The sequence below is a fragment of the Felis catus genome, chromosome B1, assembly GCF_018350175.1.
Source record: "Felis catus isolate Fca126 chromosome B1, F.catus_Fca126_mat1.0, whole genome shotgun sequence".
Lineage (NCBI taxonomy): Eukaryota > Metazoa > Chordata > Mammalia > Carnivora > Felidae > Felis > Felis catus.
Genome location: NC_058371.1, coordinates 106,993,244 through 107,005,327, shown reverse-complemented (window position 1 = coordinate 107,005,327; position 12,084 = coordinate 106,993,244).

Sequence of the window (12,084 nt, the reverse complement as noted above, 5' to 3'; positions counted from 1 at the left end):
AAGGTGATGTGGGCAATGCTGCCATGAGTCCCCAGCTGCAGTGTGGACAGGAGGGGCGGTGCTGAAGGTAGCTGGATAGCCAGAGTTCCACAGCTGTCAGAGGAATCAGTGGACTGAAAGAGAGGGTGGTGGTAGAAAGAGCACAAAACCTTGCTAAAGGGGAACGTTATGTACTGACCTATAGCAGAGTGGAATTGGCAGAGGAAAGAAATCCTCAGATTTCTTCATGAGTACATATATATAAGATACTATAAGGAGAAAGGAAACAAGATTTGACAATCTTGAAATCACATTGGTGGGGAATCAAACCATTAACAAAATTTCTGTGGGAAGGACACATCTTCAAGCTGATGACGCCTGAGGAGAACAATCAAGGCAATTGATGCACTTAGTTTTGTCACATGGAAACCACTTTGAAAAATATAGAAAATGTGGGGCATCTGGCTGGCTCAGCCGGTTAAGCATCTGACTCTTGATTTTGGCTCAGGTCATGATCTCACAGTTCATGAGATCGAATCCTGCGTTGGGCTCTGCACTGACAGCACGGGGCCTGCTTGGATTCTGTCTCTCCCTCTCTCTCTGCCCCCCTTGACTCATGTTCTTGCTCCCTCTCTCAAAATCAATAAACATTTTTTTTTAATACAGAAATTGTGGGGCACCTGGATGGCTCAGTCAGTTAAGCATCCGACTTCGGCTCAGGTAATGATCTCATGTTTGTGAGTTCGAGCCCCACGTTGGGGTCTGTGCTGACTGACAGCTCAGAGCCTGAAGCCTGCTTCAGAATCTGTGTCTCCCTCTCTGCCCCTCCCCTGCTCGCACTCTGTCTCTCTCCGTCTCTTGAAAATAAATGTTAAAAAAGTAAATACAGAAATACAGAAATTGTGTATAATTAACCAAAATGTAAGTAGGCTTATGATTTAATATACAATTGCTTTAAAATAATGGTCAACATGACAATCTTGCAAAGTATAAATGGAGTCACAGATATCTATACACATTTTATATGAAATATCAAGAAAGCTGTCTGAATTAATCCTGGTGTCCCTTGAGGGAAATATCTTTTTTATTATATTACTTTACTAACTTGCTACAAGATGATTCTTATGTAGCTAAACCTTTCAATAGCTCCCTCATCTGAGTCTCACTCTTTGGAATTTAATATTATGAAAACAATGTATTGGATCCCAGTTTTTAATCTTTAGAGAGAAGAAATTGTCCCTGGGTCAAGGAAGGTGTTAAACAGTAATTGGTTTTGGCAGGAAAATCTATATCATTGTGCCATAGCCCTCTCCACAGGGGTACTGGTGTCAGAGTGACCCCTCACTCAGCAGCATTTCAAATCTGCAGTGCTGCTGGCTGGCCGCATGTATCTTGTGAAGTTCCCACACATTGGTTTTGCTTCCTGGGGAAATACTACTTATTCACATCTGTTTTCAAGGTTATCAAGAAAGAAAACACTTTCTCCATGCCTCCATGAGCCTCTGTGAAGTATGCCTTTCTTGAGCAGATGACATTACTCATTTTTTTATATATGTTGACATTAACTGTCGAATAAGGTTTTGTTCCTAATTATGCCTCAAAGGGGGATAATTGGCACAAATCTGGGATTGTTTTACATAAAATGGCAACTTCAATATTGAATGAAAACTAACTTAAACTAATTGCTCTAAGTTCAAAGTACTAAAACAGCAAGGGGAAAAAAAACCTTGCCTCTTCAGTTAACTCCATGTATTTGTGCTTTTAAAAGTGATTTTACAATATTGAAAAATTCATAAGATCAGTTTCATTACTAAAAGTTTTTCTTTTCCTAGCAATTCTGCTTATAAACAGAAAGTCTCACCATCTCTGCATAGTAATTAGGAGAGCTTTAAATCACTAAAATTATTAGTTTTCCCATTCAATATTTAATTTCTGGTCAATATATATTCACTTAATAGCCTAAAAAGATTGAAAAAGAAAAAAGAAAATTCAGATGCAAAACAAAGATTTTGTATAAAATACTGGTATAAATATTCTTCAAAAAACTAGTATCTATGTTGTGAACTAAGGAACAGTGATGAATTACATGCTTTAAATAATTGATAAGAGTTTTATAGATGAAGAGAGGAGTTCATGGAAAACTTTTGACGAAAGAATGACAAGATCAGCTTTGTATTTAATAGAAAATCAAATGGAAACCAATTTGACAATGAATTTCATATTTAAAAAAATAAAAAGAAAATAACACGAAAACATTTTGGGATGAGCACTGGGTGTTGTAGGAAAACCAATTTGACAATAAATTTCATATTTAAAAAAATAAAAATTGGGGCGCCTGGGTGGCGCAGTCGGTTAAGCGTCCGACTTCAGCCAGGTCACGATCTCACGGTCTGTGAGTTCGAGCCCCACGTCGGGCTCTGGGCTGATGGCTCAGAGTCTGGAGCCTGTTTCCGATTCTGTGCCTCCCTCTCTCTCTGCCCCTCCCCCGTTCATGCTTTGTCTCTCTGTCCCAAAAATAAATAAACGTTGAAAAAAAAATTTAAAAAAAAAATAATAAAAACTAAAAACAAAAAGAAAATCATTGGCAGCATTTTAGATAATAGTTTGGTGAGAGTCAGACAAAAGTTGGTCAAATACAAGGCTGTTTCATAGAACTTCACAAAGGAATTATGGCTGTCTGTACTAAAATAGTTTCATCAAGAATGGAGAGGGGCGCCTGAGTAGCTCAGTCGGTTAAGCATCTGACTTCGGCTCAGATCATGATCTCGCGGTCAGTGAGTTTGAGCCCCGCGTTGGGCTCTGTGCTGACCGCTCAGAGCCTGGAGCCTGTTTCAGATTCTGTGTCTCCCTCTCTCTCTGCCCCTCCCCCGCTCATGCTCTGTCTCCCTCTGTCTCAAAAATAAATAAACGTTAAAAAAAAGACTTAAAAAAAAAAGAATGGAGAAAACAAGACAGATTCAGGCACTAAGAACAACATAGTTTTAATAGGACTTGGTCTTTCTATGTTTGCATAGTTAGAGAGAAGGACTCTAGATCTAGATCTTCTTAGAGATTTCTTACCTCTGGTTTTAATTATCGTCTGTCTGTATTGTGATTACTACCCCAAAGAATTTCCAATTGAGATCTTCATCCCCATCTCAAGACATATATGTCATGAATTACCTGCATTTAATAGCTCAAAAGCATCTCAAATTTAGTATATTCAAAACTCAAAAAATATTTTACCCCACAAATTTATTCTTCTGTTTTCTATCTTAGAGAATGTCACCAATATCTCCAAAGTTGCTGAAGTAGAAAGCTGAAGGATGATAGATCCTTAATTTAACATCCCCTTCCCCTAATATGCCTATGTACAAGGACCAAGTCTTATTAAGTAAGGGTGCCTGCATCTGTCCTGCTCTATTTGTGGTGATACAACTTTAGTACAAATAACTATAATTCTTTTGTAAAGTTCAGTGAAATAGTCTTGTGTTTGACCAACTTGTGCCTGGCCCTTACCAAACCATTCTAGGTAAAAGCTTGAGACAAGCAGTAAAACCAACCAGTTCTTGTCAAAGAACCTTATCTCCCATGTATAAGAAATACCATTCCAAGGTAAGAATGGGAAACATTAAAAATTATTCACCTAAAAAAGTATCTTTCACCCACATCTGTACAGAACTTTATGTCATGTGCTCATGATTTTTAGTATTTAAAAAAAATTATTTTGAGGGGGGAGAGGCAGAATAAATAAACTTTAAAAAAAGAAAATGATAATACTCATTGTTCTCTTTTAAGTCTGTGGCAACTGCAATTTGTCAATCTTGAGACACATGAGAGAAGAAACACATATACAGGTTCTGTAAGAGCCCTATCAACCTTCTTAATCTCTGTCAGCACACCATGCAGCTGTTTACATCCGGACTCTTGCCTTGTGATTTCCTCTGTCTGGAATTCTTCCCCCAATTACACAAATGTTTCTCTCTTATGTCTTTATGTTGATTTTCAAATACTGCCTTCGCTATAAGCTTCCCTGATCACCTTTACTTAAAATTTCAGCTCCATTTCCATCCCTTAGTTCTATCTACACTACTTACCTTCCTTATTTTTCTACATACTAGTAACCATCTAATATATGATATATCTTTCTTCTTTATTTGTTTACTATTCATCCACTCTAGTATGTGATCCCTTTAGATTACAAATTTTATTGAATGGTTTGCTCACTACTATATCTCTAGAGTTCAGACAATGATTTGTTGAATGGTAAATGCATATTTGTTGAAAAAATATATTGTTTTTATTATTAGGACTCAAATTTACTGATTACAAAAGAGAGTTAAAGAATTATTGTTAGCTGGGGCACCTGTGTGGCTCAGTCGGTTGAGCATCCAACTTCAGCTCAGGTCATGATCTCAAGGTTCATGAGTTTGAGCCCCGCATCGGGCTCTGTGCTGACAGCTCAGAGCCTGGAGCCTGCTTTAGATTCTGTGTCTCGCTCTCTCTTTGCCCCTCCCCTGCTCATGCTCTGTCTCTCTCTGTCTCAAAAATAAATAAAACATTAAAAAATATTAAAAAAAGAATTATTGTTAGCCACAAGTTTAAACATAGTGTCTTGACATAAGAAATACTAATTAACATATTTATATTTCATAAATACTGTGTTATCTTTAGTCTATTAAATACATTTTTAAACATATAAGCCAGAAAAAAAAGATTTAGGGAGCTTATATTCCAATAAATCAGTTTTTGTTTCATGAGAAACCTTTTGGGAACTAATATTGTTCTCTGAAATCATTAATATATTTTCTGAAATAAATAGTATCTTCACAAAATGCTTTCTATTCAAAATCCCCTGTGAGATAAAAAGTCATTTAGAGTGGTGGTTAAGATCATAGACTCTGAAGCAGAAAGCCTCAGGTTAAAACCCTAGTTATAAAGCCTTGGAAAAAGATAATTTATCTCTCTCTGCCTCAGTTCCCACATCCACAAAATAAGAATAATACAAATCACTACTTCATATGGCTGTTAAGGGGCTTTAATAAATCAATGCGTGTAAAAGCCTGTAGAAAAGAGCCTGGCAAATAGTATATACATACATACATACATACATACATACATATACACATATATATTTTAGGGCACACAACACTGTGTTTTTTTCCTTTGAAGGATATTTTTAAATATCCTCTCTGTATCTTCCTCCCTCCCCAAATTTATACATTTGCTTTTTAGGAAAAATATGCTAATTTGAATTATATATCAAAACAGATATGAAGATAAAAGTGTAGAAAAGTAAATGGATCCAAAAGAGACTGCAAGATGCTGGACATTTAACTTAATTTAAATATATATGTGGAAATAGTATAATGCTTTAGAAAAATAACATATTATAAAATCAGAAGCTATTGGAGTCAAACCCTGTTTTTCTTCTCGTGCCTCTTGAAAACTTATTTCACCTGTACTCCACAATAAAATGGAGACAATAATACCTGTCTTGAACAACTTAAGAAAGGTTGCTGCAAGGATCACATGCGTTGCTGTGAATGAAAAGCAGTTTATGACGGTGACAGTTGACATGATTTTCTCTCCGGGGCTTGCTACTGGATTTTAAATATGAAGAGGGTCATGGTGGATAGCACTACCCCAGTCACTGGGAATGATTGTGGATCTCTGGTGAGGTTGCAGCCTACCTCATTTGCTGACAGTTCTATGTGGTTTATGAGAAGCACATCTAAAACAGAAGGACGCGGACATGAAGAAAGTCAAGAATGGAAAAAATAATACCATGCAAATTTTAAATAAAGCACAAGAAAAAAGTGGTTGTAGCTGTGTGAATATCTAACAAAATAGACTTTAAGGAAAAGACAAAGTGATACTAACTAAAATTATTGTCATTTTAGGATGACTATAATTACGTCAGAAGAAAAATATCACAAATTTCATTTAGTTTGCACCTAAAGCTAGAGCTGCAAAGCTTCTGTGAAAGCATGGTTTCTGTTATTTCAAGCAAGAGAAATAAGCTTTAACTCAAGGACAAAGAAAATGTTGGAAAGCTACCGATTAGCTCATAAGGCCAGCAGAGAGTTGGGGAAAGTAGGAAAACAGAAACAAAAGCAATGAAGCTAAACTCTACTCCAGTCAAGATTATATCGCAAGGAAGCTGGGTTGCAGTGCCACGGGGGACACAACTGGAGCAGCTGGACACTGACAGTGCTGCTGGATCAGCTGCTGACACCACTGGAACCCTCACATTTCTAGAGGATCTGCTATGGGCAATGAATCACACACCTTCCCTGTCATCTGAAAATGGAGTCTATGAGTCCTAGTTACCAATTCCTTTCCGTATAGAAATAGACACTAGATGGATAGATGCTGGATAGACAGATGATAGATGATAGATAGAGAGATGATGATGATGATGATAGATAATAGATGATAGATAGATAGATAGATAGATAGATAATAGATAGATGATGTAGATAGACAGATGATAGAGTAGAATGATAGATGATAGCTAGATAGATGGATAGATAATAGATAAATAGATAGATGGTAGATGATAGATAGATAGATAGATAGATAGATGATAGATAGATAGATAGATAGATAAAATCTATCTAAATGGATATTTGAGGAGAACATTACAAAACAAAAAACAAGAAAGATAAAAATAAAAATTTGCTTTTGCAAATAACAGAACAAAAATTTCCAATACGAGACTAAAAACATACAATTTTTCATTGAAATCACTACTCTGATAGATTTCAGTTCTTTTTTTACGGCTAAACCTGAAAGGAATTTCTGACTTATCGACTTATCTACAGAGAAAGTGACTAAAATATCATTAAATAATTAAAAGTTGAAATCCAATTGCCAAAAATTAACAGGCTACCTCACAATTCTCCTGATTTTACTGAGCCACTTTTGATATGGAGTTCTTTGATCATTTGACTGAAAGTAATCATATCACAGCAGCTGGCAGTTAGACAGGACAAAATAAAAGCTGACAGCCACTCCTCAAACAAACATAAGCATAGACTGTTTCCAGTGCTAAGTGGAATTTGACATTTAGTTTGAAAGATATTTTAACATAGATTCACTTATTCTCTCTCTCTCTCTCTCTCTCTCTCTCTCTCTCTCTCTCTCACACACACACACACACACACACACACACATACCCATATAAACTACTGTTACAAAACTAGTGTTGTCTTACCTGAACCCAAACTCCTGATGTCCAGAAGGCAGACTCTTTTGTAAGAAATATATTATGGCTTTACATCCATGAATCCTAACACGTTTAGAAATAACACACTAAGACTAATTTAGGATTGGCATGTCTTGTCAGTACAGAAAATAATAACAATTAGATAAAGAAACAGAGGAAATTGCTATAAATACAGAATTCTGACCGCTATATTGGGGCACTTGTGTGGCTCAGTGGTTAAGCGTCTGACTTTGGCTCAGGTCATGATCTCACAGTTCATGAGTTCAAGCCCCCAATTAGGCTCTCTGTTGTCAGCACAGAGCATGCTTCAGATCCTCTGTCCTCCCTCTCCTTTGCCCTTCCCCCACTCATTCTCTCTCTCAAAAACGAAACAAACAAAACCCCCTTAAAATTAATTAAAGGAATTCCAGTATATATATTTTCTTAATATAATGCTGTTCAGTATTATATTTTCTAAGGAAATTAAGAATGAAAAGACACTTTTAAGTATCTATTCAATTCCAAATTAGTTTATGAGAAACTATCGTAAAGCTAAAGTTGTGGAAGGAGAAGAATCAATCAGAGTCATTAACTGAAACATTTATTATACTTCTACAATGTTAGAACAGCTAAAAGAGACTCCTCTGTTTGAGCAGGAAGCTTACATATTTGTAGGATACATTGAAGGAGGTCAATAAAGTTTGGCTTTGTTTTATTCTGAAAATTGTTCAGTAATGAAATTCTTGAAAGGCATGGGAAAACTGAGATTGTGTTAATCACAGGGATGGGTGCAATATAATTAAGACTGAGGCTGTCATTTAGCCTATAACAACTAATAAATATTTGTTGAAAATGTGAATGAATAACCATTGTTTGGCCAACTTGGGTTTAGCAAGAAGATAAGAAAGAAAAGGTAAAAGCTAACACCTTGGTAAAGTCACTGGAAATTTTTCATCAATCAGAATCTTTCACCAAATGCCACTAAAATATTTTCTTTCTATCCATTGTATTAATTTCACTGAAGTTTCATAATATAGTCAACATTTAAGTATCAAGTATCAGTTGCATTTCTATACACTAACAATAAATATTAATGAAAAAGAGGGAAAACAATCATTTTTTATAGTAGCATCAAAAAGATAAAACAGCTGGAAATAAATTTAACCAAGGAGATGAAATATCTCACCACTAAAAAGTATAAAGCATTAATGCAAAACAAATAGAAGATGACACGACTAAGTGGAAAAATATTTTGTGCTCATAGATTGAAAGAATTAATAGTATTAAAATGTCCATTCTACCCAGAATGATCTACAGAGTCAGTACCATTCTTATCAAAATTCCAATGTCATTTTCCACAAAGGTAGATGAAACAGTCCTAAAATTCATATGGAACCATATGCGCAAAAGACTCTGAGCAGCCAAAACAAGCTTATGCAAGAAGAAAAAAGCTGGAGCACCACACTTTCTAATTTTAAATTGTATTACAAAGAGTAATCAAAACAGTACGGTACTGACATAGAAACAAACACATAGATCGAACAAAAGAAACAGCCCCAACATAAACCCACCCATGTATTTGATCTTTGACAAAAATGTCAAGAATACAAAATGGGGCAAGGACAGACTCTTCAATAAATCATGTAGGGAAAACTGGATAACCACATGCAAAAGAATGAAATTGAACTCTTGTATTGTACCTTATAAAAATCAACTTAAATTGGTTAAATATTTAAATGTAAGACTTTAAATCATAAAATTCCTAGAAGAAAAATAAGGAAAAACTTCTTGACATTGGTCTTGGCAATGAATTTTATGACACCAAAAGCACAAAAATAAACACGTGGGACTTCATCAAACTAATTGGCTTCTGTACAGCAAAAGAAACAATAAAATGAAAAGACACCTTATGAAATGGGAGAAAATATTTACAAACTATATATCTAATAAGGGGTCTATATCTAAAATATATAAGGAATTCCTCTAATTTAGTAACAAGCAATAAGGGCACTTGGGTGCCTCAGTCAGTTAAGCTCCTGACTTCAGCTCGGGTCATGATCTCACAGTTTGTGGGTTTGAGCCCCGCATAGGGCTCTATGTTGACAGCTCAGAGCCTGGAGCCTGCTTTGAATTCTGTGTCTCTCTCTCGCTCTCTGCCCTCCCCCCGCTCACATTCTGTCTGTCTGTCTCTCTCAAAAATAATAAAAACATTAAAAATTAAAAAAACCAATAAATAACCATATTTAAAAATGGACACTTGAATATATTCAAAGAAGACATACAAATGGCCAATCGCTATATGAAAACATGCTTATCATTACTAATAGCCAGAGAAATGCAAATCTAAACCACAACGAGATACCACCTTGGACTTGCTAGAAGGCTATAATTAAAAAGTCAAAAGTTAAGAAATGTTGATGAGGATATAGAGCAAAGGGAATTCTGGTATATTATTGGTAGGAATGTAAATTGGTAACCATCATGGAAAATAGTATGGAAGGTCCTGAAAAAATGACTAATGGAACTATCATATTTTCCAGCAATCCCACTTCTGAGTATTTATTTAAAAGAATTGTAATCAGATTTCATAAAGATACACTCTCATGCTCAAGGCAGCATGAGTGACAATAGCCAAGATATGTAAACAAAATAAATTCCCATTGACAGATAAATGGATAAAGAAAATTTGGCATATATGTATAATGGAATAGTATTCAACCTTGAAAAAGAAGAAAATCATGGTGAAATATGTAGACACAAAAAGACAAATACTCCATGACTTTACTTGTATGCGAACTCTAAAGTGGGCAAACTAATAAGAAGCAGAGTAGAACGTTGGTTCCCAGGGGGCTCCAGCAAGGGGAAAATGAGAAGATAGTCAAAAAGCACAAATTTTAGTTATACAAGATAAATACATTCTTGAGATCTCCTATAGAACACAGTGCCTATAGCTAATAATCCTCATTGTACACTTAAAATTTGCTAAGCAGGTAGATGTTTTAAGTGTCTTACCGCACACACACAAAAATGGTAATAATAAAAAAGGGGGCAGTAGGAAACTTTTTGATGTGATGAATATATTTACGGCCTTAGTGGTGGCAAAGGATAGCAGAATACGTCACCCCAAAATATGACTGTATGAGTTCAGGACATGCTTCACCAGAACATACCACTTTAGCTTATTGACTATTTTCAGCTGTGGCACTTGAAAAACAGCAAATGCAGGAAAAAGCTTTTTCTGAACTCACCTTATCTGCCTAATGACAGGCCCTCCAAAAAGAACTCAGTTCTCATAAATCCCTTCCCTGGAAGTTTCATCAACCAGGAAAAATTGGCCCTTGTCACATGAGAGGAGACTAGACATTGACAGCACACTCAGACAAACTATCACAAACTGTCCTACCTCCCATCTGTTCCTCAGCGGATCCATTCATCTTCCCTAGAAATCATTTACTCTCCCCAAAGAAGCCTACCCGCCCCCCAACTCCTGCTTTACCTATGAATGTGGAATTTAATCCTGAGTTTTAAGCTACCTCAGGGAAGTTACTAATTTTCCTCTGGGTACCTTCCACATATACATGAGGTATACATGTTAATAAACTGCAGTTTGTTATTCTCTTGTTAAACTTTTATGGCAGGAGTCTCAACTAAAAACTTAGAAGGGTAGAAGAAGAATTATTTTTCCTCCTGTATGGTGGTGATGATTTCACTGTTGCATACTTATTCTCAAACTCAGGGATTTGTATACATGAAATTTGTATAGCTTTTCACACGTCAATTATACCTCCATAAAATATTTAAAAGAGACTATAACATTGTAATGGGTTTTGAGGGCTTTCACATGTACGTGATGTCAAATAAGCACTCCAGATAGAAAAATATATATATATTACTTTTTGACTGAGAAATAACTTTAAAATTTTGTATTGAGAGTAAAATAAAAAAATAAGGAACCATAAACAATTATGCTCCATTTCTGAAAACTGAGCCTGATCCTTATCATGCTCAGCAAACCATTTTGAGGGCAAAGAGCAAAACTTAATCATTAATATAATCCCCTTCAGTTCTCCCAACTATAATTTATACCACAATGTTTTGCACATAATTGCTCTGTAAATATTTATAAGTAAATTATTAAAATTTAAAGAAGAGTAGGAGAGTGAGACCTTAGGCAGAATGTCAAAATGTGTGCATAGCAAATTTGAATAAGAGATAGCCACTTGTAGATTTACTAGGAGAGTCCCTGGCATTGTAGTAAGGAGAACAGATGGACACATATTTTTATCCCCAATGGAAAGGAGACCAAGAATAAGTCTTCTTATTATGGTAACACATAAACTCACATTTACATATTTGTATGTTGAAACTATATGCCTTTACTATTTCTCACATGACAAAATGATTCTGTTTTATTCATTTTGATGACTACAATAATCTTATGTAGGAGAGATAGCCACTCCTTATATAATCAAGTCCTGTTAATATCATTTCTTCAAAGAAACCTTTGTTTTACATTCCAAATCAGATTGTTCCCTGTCTTCATGTGACTTTACAATATATTACAAATAATTTCATTATAGCAATTTTCATCCTTTATTTAACTTAGTTTATTAATACATGCTTTTATACTATATATCTCTTGGATACAGAAGATAAGTCTTAAGGCATTTATTAACATAACTGGTGCACTTTATGTTGAATAAATGATGACATGTATGTTGAATAAGTGAATGAAGAGATGAATAATTTTTTTCATGTCAGGTGAAAGCAATAATTTCAGCTTATAGTTAGCAGAATAGATATGAACATCTATCTATCTATCTATCTATCTATCTATCTATATGAAGGCTTAGATAGAATGCTTTACATTTATAAAACAAATTCAGGGGAAATTAAAATAGACAAGTATAACAAAG